At 45.4% G+C, this 23,687-nt stretch overlaps 17 non-coding genes and 1 pseudogene across 17 annotated transcripts; all 18 read left to right on the plus strand.

Moving 5' to 3' along the window:
* The first annotated feature begins 917 nt into the window (after window positions 1-917).
* Window positions 918-1,108, plus strand: LOC141199103 (U2 spliceosomal RNA). Its single transcript, XR_012270865.1, has one exon. It is a non-coding gene; the product is annotated as a U2 spliceosomal RNA (small nuclear RNA).
* A 1,126-nt stretch (window positions 1,109-2,234) lies between these two features.
* On the plus strand, window positions 2,235-2,425 carry LOC141199104 (U2 spliceosomal RNA). The gene has a single exon (XR_012270866.1). It is a non-coding gene; the product is annotated as a U2 spliceosomal RNA (small nuclear RNA).
* Window positions 2,426-3,547: 1,122 nt separating this feature from the next.
* LOC141199105 (U2 spliceosomal RNA) lies at window positions 3,548-3,738 on the plus strand. The gene has a single exon (XR_012270868.1). It is a non-coding gene; the product is annotated as a U2 spliceosomal RNA (small nuclear RNA).
* Window positions 3,739-4,858: 1,120 nt separating this feature from the next.
* On the plus strand, window positions 4,859-5,049 carry LOC141199107 (U2 spliceosomal RNA). The gene has a single exon (XR_012270870.1). It is a non-coding gene; the product is annotated as a U2 spliceosomal RNA (small nuclear RNA).
* A 1,119-nt stretch (window positions 5,050-6,168) lies between these two features.
* On the plus strand, window positions 6,169-6,359 carry LOC141199108 (U2 spliceosomal RNA). The gene has a single exon (XR_012270871.1). It is a non-coding gene; the product is annotated as a U2 spliceosomal RNA (small nuclear RNA).
* A 1,121-nt stretch (window positions 6,360-7,480) lies between these two features.
* On the plus strand, window positions 7,481-7,671 carry LOC141199042 (U2 spliceosomal RNA). Its single transcript, XR_012270807.1, has one exon. It is a non-coding gene; the product is annotated as a U2 spliceosomal RNA (small nuclear RNA).
* A 1,121-nt stretch (window positions 7,672-8,792) lies between these two features.
* On the plus strand, window positions 8,793-8,983 carry LOC141199109 (U2 spliceosomal RNA). Its single transcript, XR_012270872.1, has one exon. It is a non-coding gene; the product is annotated as a U2 spliceosomal RNA (small nuclear RNA).
* Window positions 8,984-10,103: 1,120 nt separating this feature from the next.
* On the plus strand, window positions 10,104-10,294 carry LOC141200439 (U2 spliceosomal RNA). Its single transcript, XR_012272160.1, has one exon. It is a non-coding gene; the product is annotated as a U2 spliceosomal RNA (small nuclear RNA).
* Window positions 10,295-11,415: 1,121 nt separating this feature from the next.
* Window positions 11,416-11,606, plus strand: LOC141200390 (U2 spliceosomal RNA). The gene has a single exon (XR_012272112.1). It is a non-coding gene; the product is annotated as a U2 spliceosomal RNA (small nuclear RNA).
* A 1,121-nt stretch (window positions 11,607-12,727) lies between these two features.
* On the plus strand, window positions 12,728-12,918 carry LOC141200552 (U2 spliceosomal RNA). Its single transcript, XR_012272270.1, has one exon. It is a non-coding gene; the product is annotated as a U2 spliceosomal RNA (small nuclear RNA).
* A 1,121-nt stretch (window positions 12,919-14,039) lies between these two features.
* On the plus strand, window positions 14,040-14,230 carry LOC141199110 (U2 spliceosomal RNA). The gene has a single exon (XR_012270873.1). It is a non-coding gene; the product is annotated as a U2 spliceosomal RNA (small nuclear RNA).
* Window positions 14,231-15,351: 1,121 nt separating this feature from the next.
* On the plus strand, window positions 15,352-15,467 carry LOC141200992 (U2 spliceosomal RNA; annotated as a pseudogene).
* Window positions 15,468-15,991: 524 nt separating this feature from the next.
* On the plus strand, window positions 15,992-16,173 carry LOC141200801 (U2 spliceosomal RNA). Its single transcript, XR_012272511.1, has one exon. It is a non-coding gene; the product is annotated as a U2 spliceosomal RNA (small nuclear RNA).
* Window positions 16,174-17,291: 1,118 nt separating this feature from the next.
* On the plus strand, window positions 17,292-17,482 carry LOC141199112 (U2 spliceosomal RNA). The gene has a single exon (XR_012270874.1). It is a non-coding gene; the product is annotated as a U2 spliceosomal RNA (small nuclear RNA).
* A 1,120-nt stretch (window positions 17,483-18,602) lies between these two features.
* Window positions 18,603-18,793, plus strand: LOC141199113 (U2 spliceosomal RNA). Its single transcript, XR_012270875.1, has one exon. It is a non-coding gene; the product is annotated as a U2 spliceosomal RNA (small nuclear RNA).
* Window positions 18,794-19,913: 1,120 nt separating this feature from the next.
* Window positions 19,914-20,104, plus strand: LOC141199114 (U2 spliceosomal RNA). The gene has a single exon (XR_012270876.1). It is a non-coding gene; the product is annotated as a U2 spliceosomal RNA (small nuclear RNA).
* Window positions 20,105-21,224: 1,120 nt separating this feature from the next.
* On the plus strand, window positions 21,225-21,415 carry LOC141200404 (U2 spliceosomal RNA). The gene has a single exon (XR_012272126.1). It is a non-coding gene; the product is annotated as a U2 spliceosomal RNA (small nuclear RNA).
* A 1,121-nt stretch (window positions 21,416-22,536) lies between these two features.
* Window positions 22,537-22,727, plus strand: LOC141199115 (U2 spliceosomal RNA). The gene has a single exon (XR_012270877.1). It is a non-coding gene; the product is annotated as a U2 spliceosomal RNA (small nuclear RNA).
* The last annotated feature ends 960 nt before the right edge of the window (window positions 22,728-23,687 follow it).

The following is a 23,687-nucleotide window of genomic DNA, read 5'->3' on the forward strand; positions in this document are numbered from 1 at the left end:
AATGCTATCTATCTAGCTCTCCCTCTATACTTCCTTTTGGATAAACAGACATATTAGGCAAGCATTTTGGAGCTTTCACCTAAATAACTACAGGTGGTGAGATAAGCTGCACAATATAATTGACCTTTCAATATATTGTTGCACACACACCATCTATTTAGCAAATGCCCTTGTTATCAACAGCAGCCTTTTAAACTCACCTGAGCTAACAGGTATGTGAGCTGGTTACTCTGCTGCGCTTAAAATTTCTTTTTTGGTTTGCTACAATGCCTTTTCTGAAACGTTGTCTCCCTCTGCTGGAACACTGACTTCTTTCATTTAATGCCTGCAGACTATAAAAGAGAAACCAACCCAAAAAGTTTGGTTGATTAGTCTGTGGCATTCTTTTAAACTGTTGCTTATGGCGGTCTCTGTGAGCTTCTCAGTGACATTCAGCCATCCAGGTATCCCGCCTGCAGTAGACGGAATGTGGCAATGGAACGCTGGCTGCGCGTGTCATAATAGGCTCTGAGCCTTTATATACCTGCGCACAGCAGCAGCCACCTTCAGTCTGCTGCTGGACAGCCAGCAGCAGCAGCAGCAGCAGCAGCAGGAGAGGTAATTAATCAGCAACCCTCCTGCTAAGGGTAGACAGCTGCTCGTTCCACCCCCCCCCCCGCCTTAATTGGTTCTCCTCCCTTCCAACGGTGTTGAGGCGGGTGGGAACAGCCGGGGGTTGAGGGTACTGTGCTAAAAGAGGTGGAGTTATGCAGATCTAAAACGCGTGGATTGCAGCAGCAGCAAGCCGAAAAGTGCAGGCATGTGAGGGATCTAGAGGTTGACAGCATGTCTTCTTAACGGGAGTCCAGGTGGCCATCTCCACAAATGGACTTTTCAGAATCCTTGGGTGGCACCGTAGTCGGAAACCAATTCTGGTTATCGCTTCTCGGCCTTTTGGCTAAGATCAAGTGTAGTATCTGTTCTTATCAGTTTAATATCTGATACGTCCCCTATCTGGGGACCATATATTAAATGGATTTTTAGAACAGGGAGATGGAAAAAGAGCTTGCTCTGTCCACTCCACGCATTGACCTGGTATTGCAGTATCTCCAGGACCGGTGCACCCCTTCTTTAATGCAGTTTCTAAAATCAGAAAGAATTGAATTCAATGCTTTTTGTTCATTTTGCTTGTCTGTCGGATTTTGGGATGGACTCTTTGGCTTTGCTTTTCTTCTCCTCATTGGATTTTTCATGTTAAAAGTTGCAGAAGCCAGATGACAAGCTCATTTTGGTTCAACTTCAGCAACTGTGCATTGCATTGCCATGTAATGTAATGTAATGCAATGCTATCTATCTAGCTCTCCCTCTATACTTCCTTTTGGATAAACAGACATATTAGGCAAGCATTTTGGAGCTTTCACCTAAATAACTACAGGTGGTGAGATAAGCTGCACAATATAATTGACCTTTCAGTATATTGTTGCACACACACCATCTATTTAGCAAATGCCCTTGTTATCAACAGCAGCCTTTTAAACTCACCTAAGCTAACAGGTATGTGAGCTGGTTACTCTGCTGCGCTTAAAATTTCTTTTTTGGTTTGCTACAATGCCTTTTCTGAAACGTTGTCTCCCTCTGCTGGAACACTGACTTCTTTCATTTAATGCCTGCAGACTATAAAAGAGAAACCAACCCAAAAAGTTTGGTTGATTAGTCTGTGGCATTCTTTTAAACTGTTGCTTATGGCGGTCTCTGTGAGCTTCTCAGTGACATTCAGCCATCCAGGTATCCCGCCTGCAGTAGACGGAATGTGGCAATGGAACGCTGGCTGCGCGTGTCATAATAGGCTCTGAGCCTTTATATACCTGCGCACAGCAGCAGCCACCTTCAGTCTGCTGCTGGACAGCCAGCAGCAGCAGCAGCAGGAGAGGTAATTAATCAGCAACCCTCCTGCTAAGGGTAGACAGCTGCTCGTTCCACCCCCCCCCCCCCCCCGCCTTAATTGGTTCTCCTCCCTTCCAACGGTTTTGAGGCGGGTGGGAACAGCCGGGGGTTGAGGGTACTGTGCTAAAAGAGGTGGAGTTATGCAGATCTAAAACGCGTGGATTGCAGCAGCAGCAAGCCGTAAAGTGCAGGCATGTGAGGGATCTAGAGGTTGACAGCATGTCTTCTTAACGGGAGTCCAGGTGGCCATCTCCACAAATGGACTTTTCAGAATCCTTGGGTGGCACCGTAGTCGGAAACCAATTCTGGTTATCGCTTCTCGGCCTTTTGGCTAAGATCAAGTGTAGTATCTGTTCTTATCAGTTTAATATCTGATACGTCCCCTATCTGGGGACCATATATTAAATGGATTTTTAGAACAGGGAGATGGAAAAAGAGCTTGCTCTGTCCACTCCACGCATTGACCTGGTATTGCAGTATCTCCAGGACCGGTGCACCCCTTCTTTAATGCAGTTTCTAAAATCAGAAAGAATTGAATTCAATGCTTTTTGTTCATTTTGCTTGTTTGTCGGATTTTGGGATGAACTCTTTGGCTTTGCTTTTCTTCTCCTCATTGGATTTTTCATGTTAAAAGTTGCAGAAGCCAGATGACAAGCTCATTTTGGTTCAACTTCAGCAACTGTGCATTGCATTGCCATGTAATGTTATGTAATGCAATGCTATCTATCTAGCTCTCCCTCTATACTTCCTTTTGGATAAACAGACATATTAGGCAAGCATTTTGGAGCTTTCACCTAAATAACTACAGGTGGTGAGATAAGCTGCACAATATAATTGACCTTTCAGTATATTGTTGCACACACACCATCTATTTAGCAAATGCCCTTGTTATCAACAGCAGCCTTTTAAACTCACCTGAGCTAACAGGTATGTGAGCTGGTTACTCTGCTGCGCTTAAAATTTCTTTTTTGGTTTGCTACAATGCCTTTTCTGAAACGTTGTCTCCCTCTGCTGGAACACTGACTTCTTTCATTTAATGCCTGCAGACTATAAAAGAGAAACCAACCCAAAAAGTTTGGTTGATTAGTCTGTGGCATTCTTTTAAACTGTTGCTTATGGCGGTCTCTGTGAGCTTCTCAGTGACATTCAGCCATCCAGGTATCCCGCCTGCAGTAGACGGAATGTGGCAATGGAACGCTGGCTGCGCGTGTCATAATAGGCTCTGAGCCTTTATATACCTGCGCACAGCAGCAGCCACCTTCAGTCTGCTGCTGGACAGCCAGCAGCAGCAGCAGCAGGAGAGGTAATTAATCAGCAACCCTCCTGCTAAGGGTAGACAGCTGCTCGTTCCACCCCCCCCCCCCGCCTTAATTGGTTCTCCTCCCTTCCAACGGTGTTGAGGCGGGTGGGAACAGCCGGGGGTTGAGGGTACTGTGCTAAAAGAGGTGGAGTTATGCAGATCTAAAACGCGAGGATTGCAGCAGCAGCAAGCCGAAAAGTGCAGGCATGTGAGGGATCTAGAGGTTGACAGCATGTCTTCTTAACGGGAGTCCAGGTGGCCATCTCCACAAATGGACTTTTCAGAATCCTTGGGTGGCACCGTAGTCGGAAACCAATTCTGGTTATCGCTTCTCGGCCTTTTGGCTAAGATCAAGTGTAGTATCTGTTCTTATCAGTTTAATATCTGATACGTCCCCTATCTGGGGACCATATATTAAATGGATTTTTAGAACAGGGAGATGGAAAAAGAGCTTGCTCTGTCCACTCCACGCATTGACCTGGTATTGCAGTATCTCCAGGACCGGTGCACCCCTTCTTTAATGCAGTTTCTAAAATCAGAAAGAATTGAATTCAATGCTTTTTGTTCATTTTGCTTGTTTGTCGGATTTTGGGATGGACTCTTTGGCTTTGCTTTTCTTCTCCTCATTGGATTTTTCATGTTAAAAGTTGCAGAAGCCAGATGACAAGCTCATTTTGGTTCAACTTCAGCAACTGTGCATTGCATTGCCATGTAATGTAATGTAATGCAATGCTATCTATCTAGCTCTCCCTCTATACTTCCTTTTGGATAAACAGACATATTAGGCAAGCATTTTGGAGCTTTCACCTAAATAACTACAGGTGGTGAGATAAGCTGCACAATATAATTGACCTTTCAGTATATTGTTGCACACACACCATCTATTTAGCAAATGCCCTTGTTATCAACAGCAGCCTTTTAAACTCACCTGAGCTAACAGGTATGTGAGCTGGTTACTCTGCTGCGCTTAAAATTTCTTTTTTGGTTTGCTACAATGCCTTTTCTGAAACGTTGTCTCCCTCTGCTGGAACACTGACTTCTTTCATTTAATGCCTGCAGACTATAAAAGAGAAACCAACCCAAAAAGTTTGCTTGATTAGTCTGTGGCATTCTTTTAAACTGTTGCTTATGGCGGTCTCTGTGAGCTTCTCAGTGACATTCAGCCATCCAGGTATCCCGCCTGCAGTAGACGGAATGTGGCAATGGAACGCTGGCTGCGCGTGTCATAATAGGCTCTGAGCCTTTATATACCTGCGCACAGCAGCAGCCACCTTCAGTCTGCTGCTGGACAGCCAGCAGCAGCAGCAGCAGGAGAGGTAATTAATCAGCAACCCTCCTGCTAAGGGTAGACAGCTGCTCGTTCCACCCCCCCCCCGCCTTAATTGGTTCTCCTCCCTTCCAACGGTGTTGAGGCGGGTGGGAACAGCCGGGGGTTGAGGGTACTGTGCTAAAAGAGGTGGAGTTATGCAGATCTAAAACGCGTGGATTGCAGCAGCAGCAAGCCGAAAAGTGCAGGCATGTGAGGGATCTAGAGGTTGACAGCATGTCTTCTTAACGGGAGTCCAGGTGGCCATCTCCACAAATGGACTTTTCAGAATCCTTGGGTGGCACCGTAGTCGGAAACCAATTCTGGTTATCGCTTCTCGGCCTTTTGGCTAAGATCAAGTGTAGTATCTGTTCTTATCAGTTTAATATCTGATACGTCCCCTATCTGGGGACCATATATTAAATGGATTTTTAGAACAGGGAGATGGAAAAAGAGCTTGCTCTGTCCACTCCACGCATTGACCTGGTATTGCAGTATCTCCAGGACCGGTGCACCCCTTTTTAATGCAGTTTCTAAAATCAGAAAGAATTGAATTCAATGCTTTTTGTTCATTTTGCTTGTTTGTCGGATTTTGGGATGGACTCTTTGGCTTTGCTTTTCTTCTCCTCATTGGATTTTTCATGTTAAAAGTTGCAGAAGCCAGATGACAAGCTCATTTTGGTTCAACTTCAGCAACTGTGCATTGCATTGCCATGTAACGTAATGTAATGCAATGCTATCTATCTAGCTCTCCCTCTATACTTCCTTTTGGATAAACAGACATATTAGGCAAGCATTTTGGAGCTTTCACCTAAATAACTACAGGTGGTGAGATAAGCTGCACAATATAATTGACCTTTCAGTATATTGTTGCACACACACCATCTATTTAGCAAATGCCCTTGTTATCAACAGCAGCCTTTTAAACTCACCTGAGCTAACAGGTATGTGAGCTGGTTACTCTGCTGCGCTTAAAATTTCTTTTTTGGTTTGCTATAATGCCTTTTCTGAAACGTTGTCTCCCTCTGCTGGAACACTGACTTCTTTCATTTAATGCCTGCAGACTATAAAAGAGAAACCAACCCAAAAAGTTTGGTTGATTAGTCTGTGGCATTCTTTTAAACTGTTGCTTATGGCGGTCTCTGTGAGCTTCTCAGTGACATTCAGCCATCCAGGTATCCCGCCTGCAGTAGACGGAATGTGGCAATGGAACGCTGGCTGCGCGTGTCATAATAGGCTCTGAGCCTTTATATACCTGCGCACAGCAGCAGCCACCTTCAGTCTGCTGCTGGACAGCCAGCAGCAGCAGCAGCAGGAGAGGTAATTAATCAGCAACCCTCCTGCTAAGGGTAGACAGCTGCTCGTTCCACCCCTCCCCCGCCTTAATTGGTTCTCCTCCCTTCCAACGGTGTTGAGGCGGGTGGGAACAGCCGGGGGTTGAGGGTACTGTGCTAAAAGAGGTGGAGTTATGCAGATCTAAAACGCGTGGATTGCAGCAGCAGCAAGCCGAAAAGTGCAGGCATGTGAGGGATCTAGAGGTTGACAGCATGTCTTCTTAACGGGAGTCCAGGTGGCCATCTCCACAAATGGACTTTTCAGAATCCTTGGGTGGCACCGTAGTCGGAAACCAATTCTGGTTATCGCTTCTCGGCCTTTTGGCTAAGATCAAGTGTAGTATCTGTTCTTATCAGTTTAATATCTGATACGTCCCCTATCTGGGGACCATATATTAAATGGATTTTTAGAACAGGGAGATGGAAAAAGAGCTTGCTCTGTCCACTCCACGCATTGACCTGGTATTGCAGTATCTCCAGGACCGGTGCACCCCTTCTTTAATGCAGTTTCTAAAATCAGAAAGAATTGAATTCAATGCTTTTTGTTCATTTTGCTTGTTTGTCGGATTTTGGGATGGACTCTTTGGCTTTGCTTTTCTTCTCCTCATTGGATTTTTCATGTTAAAAGTTGCAGAAGCCAGATGACAAGCTCATTTTGGTTCAACTTCAGCAACTGTGCATTGCATTGCCATGTAATGTAATGTAATGCAATGCTATCTATCTAGCTCTCCCTCTATACTTCCTTTTGGATAAACAGACATATTAGGCAAGCATTTTGGAGCTTTCACCTAAATAACTACAGGTGGTGAGATAAGCTGCACAATATAATTGACCTTTCAGTATATTGTTGCACACACACCATCTATTTAGCAAATGCCCTTGTTATCAACAGCAGCCTTTTAAACTCACCTGAGCTAACAGGTATGTGAGCTGGTTACTCTGCTGCGCTTAAAATTTCTTTTTTGGTTTGCTACAATGCCTTTTCTGAAACGTTGTCTCCCTCTCCTGGAACACTGACTTCTTTCATTTAATGCCTGCAGACTATAAAAGAGAAACCAACCCAAAAAGTTTGGTTGATTAGTCTGTGGCATTCTTTTAAACTGTTGCTTATGGCGGTCTCTGTGAGCTTCTCAGTGACATTCAGCCATCCAGGTATCCCGCCTGCAGTAGACGGAATGTGGCAATGGAACGCTGGCTGCGCGTGTCATAATAGGCTCTGAGCCTTTATATACCTGCGCACAGCAGCAGCCACCTTCAGTCTGCTGCTGGACAGCCAGCAGCAGCAGCAGCAGGAGAGGTAATTAATCAGCAACCCTCCTGCTAAGGGTAGACAGCTGCTCGTTCCACCCCCCCCCCGCCTTAATTGGTTCTCCTCCCTTCCAACGGTGTTGAGGCGGGTGAGAACAACCGGGGGTTGAGGGTACTGTGCTAAAAGAGGTGGAGTTATGCAGATCTAAAACGCGTGGATTGCAGCAGCAGCAAAGCCGAAAAGTGCAGGCATGTGAGGGATCTAGAGGTTGACAGCATGTCTTCTTAACGGGAGTCCAGGTGGCCATCTCCACAAATGGACTTTTCAGAATCCTTGGGTGGCACCGTAGTCGGAAACCAATTCTGGTTATCGCTTCTCGGCCTTTTGGCTAAGATCAAGTGTAGTATCTGTTCTTATCAGTTTAATATCTGATACGTCCCCTATCTGGGGACTATATATTAAATGAATTTTTAGAACAGGGAGATGGAAAAAGAGCTTGCTCTGTCCACTCCACGCATTGACCTGGTATTGCAGTATCTCCAGGACCGGTGCACCCCTTCTTTAATGCAGTTTCTAAAATCAGAAAGAATTGAATTCAATGCTTTTTGTTCATTTTGCTTGTTTGTCGGATTTTGGGATGGACTCTTTGGCTTTGCTTTTCTTCTCCTCATTGGATTTTTCATGTTAAAAGTTGCAGAAGCCAGATGACAAGCTCATTTTGGTTCAACTTCAGCAACTGTGCATTGCATTGCCATGTAATGTAATGTAATGCAATGCTATCTATCTAGCTCTCCCTCTATACTTCCTTTTGGATAAACAGACATATTAGGCAAGCATTTTGGAGCTTTCACCTAAATAACTACAGGTGGTGAGATAAGCTGCACAATATAATTGACCTTTCAGTATATTGTTGCACACACACCATCTATTTAGCAAATGCCCTTGTTATCAACAGCAGCCTTTTAAACTCACCTGAGCTAACAGGTATGTGAGCTGGTTACTCTGCTGCGCTTAAAATTTCTTTTTTGGTTTGCTACAATGCCTTTTCTGAAACGTTGTCTCCCTCTGCTGGAACACTGACTTCTTTCATTTAATGCCTGCAGACTATAAAAGAGAAACCAACCCAAAAAGTTTGGTTGATTAGTCTGTGGCATTCTTTTAAACTGTTGCTTATGGCGGTCTCTGTGAGCTTCTCAGTGACATTCAGCCATCCAGGTATCCCGCCTGCAGTAGACGGAATGTGGCAATGGAACGCTGGCTGCGCGTGTCATAATAGGCTCTGAGCCTTTATATACCTGTGCACAGCAGCAGCCACCTTCAGTCTGCTGCTGGACAGCCAGCAGCAGCAGCAGCAGGAGAGGTAATTAATCAGCAACCCTCCTGCTAAGGGTAGACAGCTGCTCGTTCCACCCCCCCCCCCGCCTTAATTGGTTCTCCTCCCTTCCAACGGTGTTGAGGCGGGTGGGAACAGCCGGGGGTTGAGGGTACTGTGCTAAAAGAGGTGGAGTTATGCAGATCTAAAACGCGTGGATTGCAGCAGCAGCAAGCCAAAAAGTGCAGGCATATGAGGGATCTAGAGGTTGACAGCATGTCTTCTTAACGGGAGTCCAGGTGGCCATCTCCACAAATGGACTTTTCAGAATCCTTGGGTGGCACCGTAGTCGGAAACCAATTCTGGTTATCGCTTCTCGGCCTTTTGGCTAAGATCAAGTGTAGTATCTGTTCTTATCAGTTTAATATCTGATACGTCCCCTATCTGGGGACCATATATTAAATGGATTTTTAGAACAGGGAGATGGAAAAAGAGCTTGCTCTGTCCACTCCACGCATTGACCTGGTATTGCAGTATCTCCAGGACCGGTGCACCCCTTCTTTAATGCAGTTTCTAAAATCAGAAAGAATTGAATTCAATGCTTTTTGTTCATTTTGCTTGTTTGTCGGATTTTGGGATGGACTCTTTGGCTTTTCTTTTCTTCTCCTCATTGGATTTTTCATGTTAAAAGTTGCAGAAGCCAGATGACAAGCTCATTTTGGTTCAACTTCAGCAACTGTGCATTGCATTGCCATGTAATGTAATGTAATGCAATGCTATCTATCTAGCTCTCCCTCTATACTTCCTTTTGGATAAACAGACATATTAGGCAAGCATTTTGGAGCTTTCACCTAAATAACTACAGGTGGTGAGATAAGCTGCACAATATAATTGACCTTTCAGTATATTGTTGCACACACACCATCTATTTAGCAAATGCCCTTGTTATCAACAGCAGCCTTTTAAACTCACCTGAGCTAACAGGTATGTGAGCTGGTTACTCTGCTGCGCTTAAAATTTCTTTTTTGGTTTGCTACAATGCCTTTTCTGAAACGTTGTCTCCCTCTGCTGGAACACTGACTTCTTTCATTTAATGCCTGCAGACTATAAAAGAGAAACCAACCCAAAAAGTTTGGTTGATTAGTCTGTGGCATTCTTTTAAACTGTTGCTTATGGCGGTCTCTGTGAGCTTCTCAGTGACATTCAGCCATCCAGGTATCCCGCCTGCAGTAGACGGAATGTGGCAATGGAACGCTGGCTGCGCGTGTCATAATAGGCTCTGAGCCTTTATATACCTGCGCACAGCAGCAGCCACCTTCAGTCTGCTGCTGGACAGCCAGCAGCAGCAGCAGCAGGAGAGGTAATTAATCAGCAACCCTCCTGCTAAGGGTAGACAGCTGCTCGTTCCACCCCCCCCCCGCCTTAATTGGTTCTCCTCCCTTCCAACGGTGTTGAGGCGGGTGGGAACAGCCGGGGGTTGAGGGTACTGTGCTAAAAGAGGTGGAGTTATGCAGATCTAAAACGCGTGGATTGCAGCAGCAGCAAGCCAAAAAGTGCAGGCATGTGAGGGATCTAGAGGTTGACAGCATGTCTTCTTAACGGGAGTCCAGGTGGCCATCTCCACAAATGGACTTTTCAGAATCCTTGGGTGGCACCGTAGTCGGAAACCAATTCTGGTTATCGCTTCTCGGCCTTTTGGCTAAGATCAAGTGCAGTATCTGTTCTTATCAGTTTAATATCTGATACGTCCCCTATCTGGGGACCATATATTAAATGGATTTTTAGAACAGGGAGATGGAAAAAGAGCTTGCTCTGTCCACTCCACGCATTGACCTGGTATTGCAGTATCTCCAGGACCAGTGCACCCCTTCTTTAATGCAGTTTCTAAAATCAGAAAGAATTGAATTCAATGCTTTTTGTTCATTTTGCTTGTTTGTCGGATTTTGGGATGGACTCTTTGGCTTTGCTTTTCTTCTCCTCATTGGATTTTTCATGTTAAAAGTTGCAGAAGCCAGATGACAAGCTCATTTTGGTTCAACTTCAGCAACTGTGCATTGCATTGCCATGTAATGTAATGTAATGCAATGCTATCTATCTAGCTCTCCCTCTATACTTCCTTTTGGATAAACAGACATATTAGGCAAGCATTTTGGAGCTTTCACATAAATAACTACAGGTGGTGAGATAAGCTGCACAATATAATTGACCTTTCAGTATATTGTTGCACACACACCATCTATTTAGCAAATGCCCTTGTTATCAACAGCAGCCTTTTAAACTCACCTGAGCTAACAGGTATGTGAGCTGGTTACTCTGCTGCGCTTAAAATTTCTTTTTTGGTTTGCTACAATGCCTTTTCTGAAACGTTGTCTCCCTCTGCTGGAACACTGACTTCTTTCATTTAATGCCTGCAGACTATAAAAGAGAAACCAACCCAAAAAGTTTGGTTGATTAGTCTGTGGCATTCTTTTAAACTGTTGCTTATGGCGGTCTCTGTGAGCTTCTCAGTGACATTCAGCCATCCAGGTATCCCGCCTGCAGTAGACGGAATGTGGCAATGGAACGCTGGCTGCGCGTGTCATAATAGGCTCTGAGCCTTTATATACCTGCGCACAGCAGCAGCCACCTTCAGTCTGCTGCTGGACAGCCAGCAGCAGCAGCAGCAGGAGAGGTAATTAATCAGCAACCCTCCTGCTAAGGGTAGACAGCTGCTCGTTCCACCCCCCCCCCCGCCTTAATTGGTTCTCCTCCCTTCCAACGGTGTTGAGGCGGGTGGGAACAGCCGGGGGTTGAGGGTACTGTGCTAAAAGAGGTGGAGTTATGCAGATCTAAAACGCGTGGATTGCAGCAGCAGCAAGCCAAAAAGTGCAGGCATGTGAGGGATCTAGAGGTTGACAGCATGTCTTCTTAACGGGAGTCCAGGTGGCCATCTCCACAAATGGACTTTTCAGAATCCTTGGGTGGCACCGTAGTCGGAAACCAATTCTGGTTATCGCTTCTCGGCCTTTTGGCTAAGATCAAGTGTAGTATCTGTTCTTATCAGTTTAATATCTGATACGTCCCCTTTCTGGGGACCATATATTAAATGGATTTTTAGAACAGGGAGATGGAAAAAGAGCTTGCTCTGTCCACTCCACGCATTGACCTGGTATTGCAGTATCTCCAGGACCGGTGCACCCCTTCTTTAATGCAGTTTCTAAAATCAGAAAGAATTGAAATCAATGCTTTTTGTTCATTTTGCTTGTTTGTCGGATTTTGGGATGGACTCTTTGGCTTTGCTTTTCTTCTCCTCATTGGATTTTTCATGTTAAAAGTTGCAGAAGCCAGATGACAAGCTCATTTTGGTTCAACTTCAGCAACTGTGCATTGCATTGCCATGTAATGTAATGTAATGCAATGCTATCTATCTAGCTCTCCCTCTATACTTCCTTTTGGATAAACAGACATATTAGGCAAGCATTTTGGAGCTTTCACCTAAATAACTACAGGTGGTGAGATAAGCTGCACAATATAATTGACCTTTCAGTATATTGTTGCACACACACCATCTATTTAGCAAATGCCCTTGTTATCAACAGCAGCCTTTTAAACTCACCTGAGCTAACAGGTATGTGAGCTGGTTACTCTGCTGCGCTTAAAATTTCTTTTTTGGTTTGCTACAATGCCTTTTCTGAAACGTTGTCTCCCTCTGCTGGAACACTGACTTCTTTCATTTAATGCCTGCAGACTATAAAAGAGAAACCAACCCAAAAAGTTTGGTTGATTAGTCTGTGGCATTCTTTTAAACTGTTGCTTATGGCGGTCTCTGTGAGCTTCTCAGTGACATTCAGCCATCCAGGTATCCCGCCTGCAGTAGACGGAATGTGGCAATGGAACGCTGGCTGCGCGTGTCATAATAGGCTCTGAGCCTTTATATACCTGCACACAGCAGCAGCCACCTTCAGTCTGCTGCTGGACAGCCAGCAGCAGCAGCAGCAGGAGAGGTAATTAATCAGCAACCCTCCTGCTAAGGGTAGACAGCTGCTCGTTCCACCCCCCCCCCCGCCTTAATTGGTTCTCCTCCCTTCCAACGGTGTTGAGGCGGGTGGGAACAGCCGGGGGTTGAGGGTACTGTGCTAAAAGAGGTGGAGTTATGCAGATCTAAAACGCGTGGATTGCAGCAGCAGCAAGCCGAAAAGTGCAGGCATGTGAGGGATCTAGAGGTTGACAGCATGTCTTCTTAACGGGAGTCCAGGTGGCCATCTCCACAAATGGACTTTTCAGAATCCTTGGGTGGCACCGTAGTCGGAAACCAATTCTGGTTATCGCTTCTCGGCCTTTTGGCTAAGATCAAGTGCAGTATCTGTTCTTATCAGTTTAATATCTGATACGTCCCCTATCTGGGGACCATATATTAAATGGATTTTTAGAACAGGGAGATGGAAAAAGAGCTTGCTCTGTCCACTCCACGCATTGACCTGGTATTGCAGTATCTCCAGGACCGGTGCACCCCTTCTTTAATGCAGTTTCTAAAATCAGAAAGAATTGAATTCAATGCTTTTTGTTCATTTTGCTTGTTTGTCGGATTTTGGGATGGACTCTTTGGCTTTGCTTTTCTTCTCCTCATTGGATTTTTCATGTTAAAAGTTGCAGAAGCCAGATGACAAGCTCATTTTGGTTCAACTTCAGCAACTGTGCATTGCATTGCCATGTAATGTAATGTAATGCAATGCTATCTATCTAGCTCTCCCTCTATACTTCCTTTTGGATAAACAGACATATTAGGCAAGCATTTTGGAGCTTTCACCTAAATAACTACAGGTGGTGAGATAAGCTGCACAATATAATTGACCTTTCAGTATATTGTTGCACACACACCATCTATTTAGCAAATGCCCTTGTTATCAACAGCAGCCTTTTAAACTCACCTGAGCTAACAGGTATGTGAGCTGGTTACTCTGCTGCGCTTAAAATTTCTTTTTTGGTTTGCTACAATGCCTTTTCTGAAACGTTGTCTCCCTCTGCTGGAACACTGACTTCTTTCATTTAATGACTGCAGACTATAAAAGAGAAACCAACCCAAAAAGTTTGGTTGATTAGTCTGTGGCATTCTTTTAAACTGTTGCTTATGGCGGTCTCTGTGAGCTTCTCAGTGACATTCAGCCATCCAGGTATCCCGCCTGCAGTAGACGAAATGTGGCAATGGAACGCTGGCTGCGCGTGTCATAATAGGCTCTGAGCCTTTATATACCTGCGCACAGCAGCAGCCACCTTCAGTCTGCTGCTGGACAGCCAGCAGCAGCAGCAGCAGGAGAGGTAATTAATCAGCAACCCTCCTGCTAAGGGTAGACAGCTGCTCGTTCCACCCCCCCCCCCGCCTTAATTGGTTCTCCTCCCTTCCAACGGTGTTGAGGCGGGTGGGAACAGCCGGGGGTTGAGGGTACTGTGCTAAAAGAGGTGGAGTTATGCAGATCTAAAACGCGTGGATTGCAGCAGCAGCAAGCCAAAAAGTGCAGGCATGTGAGGGATCTAGAGGTTGACAGCATGTCTTCTTAACGGGAGTCCAGGTGGCCATCTCCACAAATGGACTTTTCAGAATCCTTGGGTGGCACCGTAGTCGGAAACCAATTCTGGTTATCGCTTCTCGGCCTTTTGGCTAAGATCAAGTGTAGTATCTGTTCTTATCAGTTTAATATCTGATACGTCCCCTATCTGGGGACCATATATTAAATGGATTTTTAGAACAGGGAGATGGAAAAAGAGCTTGCTCTGTCCACTCCACGCATTGACCTGGTATTGCAGTATCTCCAGGACCGGTGCACCCCTTCTTTAATGCAGTTTCTAAAATCAGAAAGAATTGAATTCAATGCTTTTTGTTCATTTTGCTTGTTTGTCGGATTTTGGGATGGACTCTTTGGCTTTGCTTTTCTTCTCCTCATTGGATTTTTCATGTTAAAAGTTGCAGAAGCCAGATGACAAGCTCATTTTGGTTCAACTTCAGCAACTGTGCATTGCATTGCCATGTAATGTAATGTAATGCAATGCTATCTATCTAGCTCTCCCTCTATACTTCCTTTTGGATAAACAGACATATTAGGCAAGCATTTTGGAGCTTTCACCTAAATAACTACAGGTGGTGAGATAAGCTGCACAATATAATTGACCTTTCAGTATATTGTTGCACACACACCATCTATTTAGCAAATGCCCTTGTTATCAACAGCAGCCTTTTAAACTCACCTGAGCTAACAGGTATGTGAGCTGGTTACTCTGCTGCGCTTAAAATTTCTTTTTTGGTTTGCTACAATGCCTTTTCTGAAACGTTGTCTCCCTCTGCTGGAACACTGACTTCTTTCATTTAATGCCTGCAGACTATAAAAGAGAAACCAACCCAAAAAGTTTGGTTGATTAGTCTGTGGCATTCTTTTAAACTGTTGCTTATGGCGGTCTCTGTGAGCTTCTCAGTGACATTCAGCCATCCAGGTATCCCGCCTGCAGTAGACGGAATGTGGCAATGGAACGCTGGCTGCGCGTGTCATAATAGGCTCTGAGCCTTTATATACCTGCGCACAGCAGCAGCCACCTTCAGTCTGCTGCTGGACAGCCAGCAGCAGCAGCAGCAGGAGAGGTAATTAATCAGCAACCCTCCTGCTAAGGGTAGACAGCTGCTCGTTCCACCCCCCCCCCCGCCTTAATTGGTTCTCCTCCCTTCCAACGGTGTTGAGGCGGGTGGGAACAGCCGGGGGTTGAGGGTACTGTGCTAAAAGAGGTGGAGTTATGCAGATCTAAAACGCGTGGATTGCAGCAGCAGCAAGCCGAAAAGTGCAGGCATGTGAGGGATCTAGAGGTTGACAGCATGTCTTCTTAACGGGAGTCCAGGTGGCCATCTCCACAAATGGACTTTTCAGAATCCTTGGGTGGCACCGTAGTCGGAAACCAATTCTGGTTATCGCTTCTCGGCCTTTTGGCTAAGATCAAGTGTAGTATCTTTTGAAAAGGCAGTTTTGTCCTTGGGCTGCCCTAGTAAATTGATGCATATTACACACTGGTTTGGTGCACTTGTTAGTACGCCAGGTGGCTCATAGAGTTATCTGATGGAAAACATGGCCCTCCAGGATCGAAGTCACTAGGCTGGGTAAGTGTGAGGGCTTTGGAGCAATGTGCCCCAGGAGTAGGCGCCCTGGTGGGAGTCCAAGCTTACTGGGACTGGGAACCCCAGAAAGACTTGGCTTCGTAGCACGCCGCACCTTTGCCAATCATACTTTCTGAGCAACCCCCCCTATTCCTGGCCTCCGGGCTAGGAAAGGGAATTTTTATAAACCCGGTCGGAGGTCCGGTCAGCTTTGGGCTGAGAAACCAACACAGGCTCCAGCTCCACTAGTGTGGCAGCCTAGATGGAAGCTGGGAGCACGAAAACGGCTCTTCTCCGGCTTCGGCTAGGGAGAGCATCGGAGATCCCTGACCCTCGCTGTGGCCTTCTGGCTCGGAGGGATGGGGATGGTTTATTGGGGACCCTCTCCTCCGGGAAGGGTCCACATGAATCCTCGCCTCGTGCGCTGTTTTGGTGTGACTTCGGTCACATTTTTCAGTGCCTTGGATGCAGCTTCAATCAAAAAATCTGTTCTTATCAGTTTAATATCTGATACGTCCCCTATCTGGGGACCATATATTAAATGGATTTTTAGAACAGGGAGATGGAAAAAGAGCTTGCTCTGTCCACTCCACGCATTGACCTGGTATTGCAGTATCTCCAGGACCGGTGCACCCCTTCTTTAATGCAGTTTCTAAAATCAGAAAGAATTGAATTCAATGCTTTTTGTTCATTTTGCTTGTTTGTCGGATTTTGGGATGGACTCTTTGGCTTTGCTTTTCTTCTCCTCATTGGATTTTTCATGTTAAAAGTTGCAGAAGCCAGATGACAAGCTCATTTTGGTTCAACTTCAGCAACTGTGCATTGCATTGCCATGTAATGTAATGTAATGCAATGCTATCTATCTAGCTCTCCCTCTATACTTCCTTTTGGATAAACAGACATATTAGGCAAGCATTTTGGAGCTTTCACCTAAATAACTACAGGTGGTGAGATAAGCTGCACAATATAATTGACCTTTCAGTATATTGTTGCACACACACCATCTATTTAGCAAATGCCCTTGTTATCAACAGCAGCCTTTTAAACTCACCTGAGCTAACAGGTATGTGAGCTGGTTACTCTGCTGCGCTTAAAATTTCTTTTTTGGTTTGCTACAATGCCTTTTCTGAAACGTTGTCTCCCTCTGCTGGAACACTGACTTCTTTCATTTAATGCCTGCAGACTATAAAAGAGAAACCAACCCAAAAAGTTTGGTTGATTAGTCTGTGGCATTCTTTTAAACTGTTGCTTATGGCGGTCTCTGTGAGCTTCTCAGTGACATTCAGCCATCCAGGTATCCCGCCTGCAGTAGACGGAATGTGGCAATGGAACGCTGGCTGCGCGTGTCATAATAGGCTCTGAGCCTTTATATACCTGCGCACAGCAGCAGCCACCTTCAGTCTGCTGCTGGACAGCCAGCAGCAGCAGCAGGAGAGGTAATTAATCAGCAACCCTCCTGCTAAGGGTAGACAGCTGCTCGTTCCACCCCCCCCCCCGCCTTAATTGGTTCTCCTCCCTTCCAACGGTGTTGAGGCGGGTGGGAACAGCCGGGGGTTGAGGGTACTGTGCTAAAAGAGGTGGAGTTATGCAGATCTAAAACGCGTGGATTGCAGCAGCAGCAAGCCGAAAAGTGCAGGCATGTGAGGGATCTAGAGGTTGACAGCATGTCTTCTTAACGGGAGTCCAGGTGGCCATCTCCACAAATGGACTTTTCAGAATCCTTGGGTGGCACCGTAGTCGGAAACCAATTCTGGTTATCGCTTCTCGGCCTTTTGGCTAAGATCAAGTGTAGTATCTGTTCTTATCAGTTTAATATCTGATACGTCCCCTATCTGGGGACCATATATTAAATGGATTTTTAGAACAGGGAGATGGAAAAAGAGCTTGCTCTGTCCACTCCACGCATTGACCTGGTATTGCAGTATCTCCAGGACCGGTGCACCCCTTCTTTAATGCAGTTTCTAAAATCAGAAAGAATTGAATTCAATGCTTTTTGTTCATTTTGCTTGTTTGTCGGATTTTGGGATGGACTCTTTGGCTTTGCTTTTCTTCTCCTCATTGGATTTTTCATGTTAAAAGTTGCAGAAGCCAGATGACAAGCTCATTTTGGTTCAACTTCAGCAACTGTGCATTGCATTGCCATGTAATGTAATGTAATGCAATGCTATCTATCTAGCTCTCCCTCTATACTTCCTTTTGGATAAACAGACATATTAGGCAAGCATTTTGGAGCTTTCACCTAAATAACTACAGGTGGTGAGATAAGCTGCACAATATAATTGACCTTTCAGTATATTGTTGCACACACACCATCTATTTAGCAAATGCCCTTGTTATCAACAGCAGCCTTTTAAACTCACCTGAGCTAACAGGTATGTGAGCTGGTTACTCTGCTGCGCTTAAAATTTCTTTTTTGGTTTGCTACAATGCCTTTTCTGAAACGTTGTCTCCCTCTGCTGGAACACTGACTTCTTTCATTTAATGCCTGCAGACTATAAAAGAGAAACCAACCCAAAAAGTTTGGTTGATTAGTCTGTGGCATTCTTTTAAACTGTTGCTTATGGCGGTCTCTGTGAGCTTCTCAGTGACATTCAGCCATCCAGGTATCCCGCCTGCAGTAGACGGAATGTGGCAAAGGAACGCTGGCTGCGCGTGTCATAATAGGCTCTGAGCCTTTATATACCTGCGCACAGCAGCAGCCACCTTCAGTCTGCTGCTGGACAGCCAGCAGCAGCAGCAGCAGGAGAGGTAATTAATCAGCAACCCTCCTGCTAAGGGTAGACAGCTGCTCGTTCCACCCCCCCCCCGCCTTAATTGGTTCTCCTCCCTTCCAACGGTGTTGAGGCGGGTGGGAACAGCCGGGGGTTGAGGGTACTGTGCTAAAAGAGGTGGAGTTATGCAGATCTAAAACGCGTGGATTGCAGCAGCAGCAAGCCGAAAAGTGCAGGCATGTGAGGGATCTAGAGGTTGACAGCATGTCTTCTTAACGGGAGTCCAGGTGGCCATCTCCACAAATGGACTTTTCAGAATCCTTGGGTGGCACCGTAGTCGGAAACCAATTCTGGTTATCGCTTCTCGGCCTTTTGGCTAAGATCAAGTGTAGTATCTGTTCTTATCAGTTTAATATCTGATACGTCCCCTATCTGGGGACCATATATTAAATGGATTTTTAGAACAGGGAGATGGAAAAAGAGCTTGCTCTGTCCACTCCACGCATTGACCTGGTATTGCAGTATCTCCAGGACCGGTGCACCCCTTCTTTAATGCAGTTTCTAAAATCAGAAAGAATTGAATTCAATGCTTTTTGTTCATTTTGCTTGTTTGTCGGATTTTGGGATGGACTCTTTGGCTTTGCTTTTCTTCTCCTCATTGGATTTTTCATGTTAAAAGTTGCAGAAGCCAGATGACAAGCTCATTTTGGTTCAACTTCAGCAACTGTGCATTGCATTGCCATGTAATGTAATGTAATGCAATGCTATCTATCTAGCTCTCCCTCTATACTTCCTTTTGGATAAACAGACATATTAGGCAAGCATTTTGGAGCTTTCACCTAAATAACTACAGGTGGTGAGATAAGCTGCACAATATAATTGACCTTTCAGTATATTGTTGCACACACACCATCTATTTAGCAAATGCCCTTGTTATCAACAGCAGCCTTTTAAACTCACCTGAGCTAACAGGTATGTGAGCTGGTTACTCTGCTGCGCTTAAAATTTCTTTTTTGGTTTGCTACAATGCCTTTTCTGAAACGTTGTCTCCCTCTGCTGGAACACTGACTTCTTTCATTTAATGCCTGCAGACTATAAAAGAGAAACCAACCCAAAAAGTTTGGTTGATTAGTCTGTGGCATTCTTTTAAACTGTTGCTTATGGCGGTCTCTGTGAGCTTCTCAGTGACATTCAGCCATCCAGGTATCCCGCCTGCAGTAGACGGAATGTGGCAATGGAACGCTGGCTGCGCGTGTCATAATAGGCTCTGAGCCTTTATATACCTGCGCACAGCAGCAGCCACCTTCAGTCTGCTGCTGGACAGCCAGCAGCAGCAGCAGCAGGAGAGGTAATTAATCAGCAACCCTCCTGCTAAGGGTAGACAGCTGCTCGCTCCACCCCCCCCCCGCCTTAATTGGTTCTCCTCCCTTCCAACGGTGTTGAGGCGGGTGGGAACAGACGGGGGTTGAGGGTACTGTGCTAAAAGAGGTGGAGTTATGCAGATCTAAAACGCGTGGATTGCAGCAGCAGCAAGCCGAAAAGTGCAGGCATGTGAGGGATCTAGAGGTTGACAGCATGTCTTCTTAACGGGAGTCCAGGTGGCCATCTCCACAAATGGACTTTTCAGAATCCTTGGGTGGCACCGTAGTCGGAAACCAATTCTGGTTATCGCTTCTCGGCCTTTTGGCTAAGATCAAGTGTAGTATCTGTTCTTATCAGTTTAATATCTGATACGTCCCCTATCTGGGGACCATATATTAAATGGATTTTTAGAACAGGGAGATGGAAAAAGAGCTTGCTCTGTCCACTCCACGCATTGACCTGGTATTGCAGTATCTCCAGGACCGGTGCACCCCTTCTTTAATGCAGTTTCTAAAATCAGAAAGAATTGAATTCAATGCTTTTTGTTCATTTTGCTTGTTTGTCGGATTTTGGGATGGACTCTTTGGCTTTGCTTTTCTTCTCCTCATTGGATTTTTCATGTTAAAAGTTGCAGAAGCCAGATGACAAGCTCATTTTGGTTCAACTTCAGCAACTGTGCATTGCATTGCCATGTAATGTAATGTAATGCAATGCTATCTATCTAGCTCTCCCTCTATACTTCCTTTTGGATAAACAGACATATTAGGCAAGCATTTTGGAGCTTTCACCTAAATAACTACAGGTGGTGAGATAAGCTGCACAATATAATTGACCTTTCAGTATATTGTTGCACACACACCATCTATTTAGCAAATGCCCTTGTTATCAACAGCAGCCTTTTAAACTCACCTGAGCTAACAGGTATGTGAGCTGGTTACTCTGCTGCGCTTAAAATTTCTTTTTTGGTTTGCTACAATGCCTTTTCTGAAACGTTGTCTCCCTCTGCTGGAACACTGACTTCTTTCATTTAATGCCTGCAGACTATAAAAGAGAAACCAACCCAAAAAGTTTGGTTGATTAGTCTGTGGCATTCTTTTAAACTGTTGCTTATGGCGGTCTCTGTGAGCTTCTCAGTGACATTCAGCCATCCAGGTATCCCGCCTGCAGTAGACGGAATGTGGCAATGGAACGCTGGCTGCGCGTGTCATAATAGGCTCTGAGCCTTTCTATACCTGCGCACAGCAGCAGCCACCTTCAGTCTGCTGCTAGACAGCCAGCAGCAGCAGCAGCAGGAGAGGTAATTAATCAGCAACCCTCCTGCTAAGGGTAGACAGCTGCTCGCTCCACCCCCCCCCCGCCTTAATTGGTTCTCCTCCCTTCCAACGGTGTTGAGGCGGGTGGGAACAGACAGGGGTTGAGGGTACTGTGCTAAAAGAGGTGGAGTTATGCAGATCTAAAACGCGTGGATTGCAGCAGCAGCAAGCCGAAAAGTGCAGGCATGTGAGGGATCTAGAGGTTGACAGCATGTCTTCTTAACGGGAGTCCAGGTGGCCATCTCCACAAATGGACTTTTCAGAATCCTTGGGTGGCACCGTAGTCGGAAACCAATTCTGGTTATCGCTTCTCGGCCTTTTGGCTAAGATCAAGTGTAGTATCTGTTCTTATCAGTTTAATATCTGATACGTCCCCTATCTGGGGACCATATATTAAATGGATTTTTAGAACAGGGAGATGGAAAAAGAGCTTGCTCTGTCCACTCCACGCATTGACCTGGTATTGCAGTATCTCCAGGACCGGTGCTCCCCTTCTTTAATGCAGTTTCTAAAATCAGAAAGAATTGAATTCAATGCTTTTTGTTCATTTTGCTTGTTTGTCGGATTTTGGGATGGACTCTTTGGCTTTGCTTTTCTTCTCCTCATTGGATTTTTCATGTTAAAAGTTGCAGAAGCCAGATGACAAGCTCATTTTGGTTCAACTTCAGCAACTGTGCATTGCATTGCCATGTAATTTAATGTAATGCAATGCTATCTATCTAGCTCTCCCTCTATACTTCCTTTTGGATAAACAGACATATTAGGCAAGCATTTTGGAGCTTTCACCTAAATAACTACAGGTGGTGAGATAAGCTGCACAATATAATTGACCTTTCAGTATATTGTTGCACACACACCATCTATTTAGCAAATGCCCTTGTTATCAACAGCAGCCTTTTAAACTCACCTGAGCTAACAGGTATGTGAGCTGGTTACTCTGCTGCGCTTAAAATTTCTTTTTTGGTTTGCTACAATGCCTTTTCTGAAACGTTGTCTCCCTCTGCTGGAACACTGACTTCTTTCATTTAATGCCTGCAGACTATAAAAGAGAAACCAACCCAAAAAGTTTGGTTGATTAGTCTGTGGCATTCTTTTAAACTGTTGCTTATGGCGGTCTCTGTGAGCTTCTCAGTGACATTCAGCCATCCAGGTATCCCGCCTGCAGTAGACGGAATGTGGCAATGGAACGCTGGCTGCGCGTGTCATAATAGGCTCTGAGCCTTTATATACCTGCGCACAGCAGCAGCCACCTTCAGTCTGCTGCTGGACAGCCAGCAGCAGCAGCAGCAGGAGAGGTAATTAATCAGCAACCCTCCTGCTAAGGGTAGACAGCTGCTCGTTCCACCCCCCCCCCCGCCTTAATTGGTTCTCCTCCCTTCCAACGGTGTTGAGGCGGGTGGGAACAGCCGGGGGTTGAGGGTACTGTGCTAAAAGAGGTGGAGTTATGCAGATCTAAAACGCGTGGATTGCAGCAGCAGCAAGCCGAAAAGTGCAGGCATGTGAGGGATCTAGAGGTTGACAGCATGTCTTCTTAACGGGAGTCCAGGTGGCCATCTCCACAAATGGACTTTTCAGAATCCTTGGGTGGCACCGTAGTCGGAAACCAATTCTGGTTATCGCTTCTCGGCCTTTTGGCTAAGATCAAGTGTAGTATCTGTTCTTATCAGTTTAATATCTGATACGTCCCCTATCTGGGGACCATATATTAAATGGATTTTTAGAACAGGGAGATGGAAAAAGAGCTTGCTCTGTCCACTCCACGCATTGACCTGGTATTGCAGTATCTCCAGGACCGGTGCACCCCTTCTTTAATGCAGTTTCTAAAATCAGAAAGAATTGAATTCAATGCTTTTTGTTCATTTTGCTTGTTTGTCGGATTTTGGGATGGACTCTTTGGCTTTGCTTTTCTTCTCCTCATTGGATTTTTCATGTTAAAAGTTGCAGAAGCCAGATGACAAGCTCATTTTGGTTCAACTTCAGCAACTGTGCATTGCATTGCCATGTAATGTAATGTAATGCAATGCTATCTATCTAGCTCTCCCTCTATACTTCCTTTTGGATAAACAGACATATTAGGCAAGCATTTTGGAGCTTTCACCTAAATAACTACAGGTGGTGAGATAAGCTGCACAATATAATTGACCTTTCAGTATATTGTTGCACACACACCATCTATTTAGCAAATGCCCTTGTTATCAACAGCAGCCTTTTAAACTCACCTGAGCTAACAGGTATGTGAGCTGGTTACTCTGCTGCGCTTAAAATTTCTTTTTTGGTTTGCTACAATGCCTTTTCTGAAACGTTGTCTCCCTCTGCTGGAACACTGACTTCTTTCATTTAATGCCTGCAGACTATAAAAGAGAAACCAACCCAAAAAGTTTGGTTGATTAGTCTGTGGCATTCTTTTAATCTGTTGCTTATGGCGGTCTCTGTGAGCTTCTCAGTGACATTCAGCCATCCAGGTATCCCGCCTGCAGTAGACGGAATGTGGCAATGGAACGCTGGCTGCGCGTGTCATAATAGGCTCTGAGCCTTTATATACCTGCGCACAGCAGCAGCCACCTTCAGTCTGCTGCTGGACAGCCAGCAGCAGCAGCAGCAGGAGAGGTAATTAATCAGCAACCCTCCTGCTAAGGGTAGACAGCTGCTCGTTCCACCCCCCCCCCCGCCTTAATTGGTTCTCCTCCCTTCCAACGGTGTTGAGGCGGGTGGGAACAGCCGGGGGTTGAGGGTACTGTGCTAAAAGAGGTGGAGTTATGCAGATCT

Source organism: Phyllobates terribilis, unplaced genomic scaffold (genome assembly GCF_046119375.1).
Source record: "Phyllobates terribilis strain yellow unplaced genomic scaffold, ASM4611937v1 Scaffold_108__1_contigs__length_5656254, whole genome shotgun sequence".
Lineage (NCBI taxonomy): Eukaryota > Metazoa > Chordata > Amphibia > Anura > Dendrobatidae > Phyllobates > Phyllobates terribilis.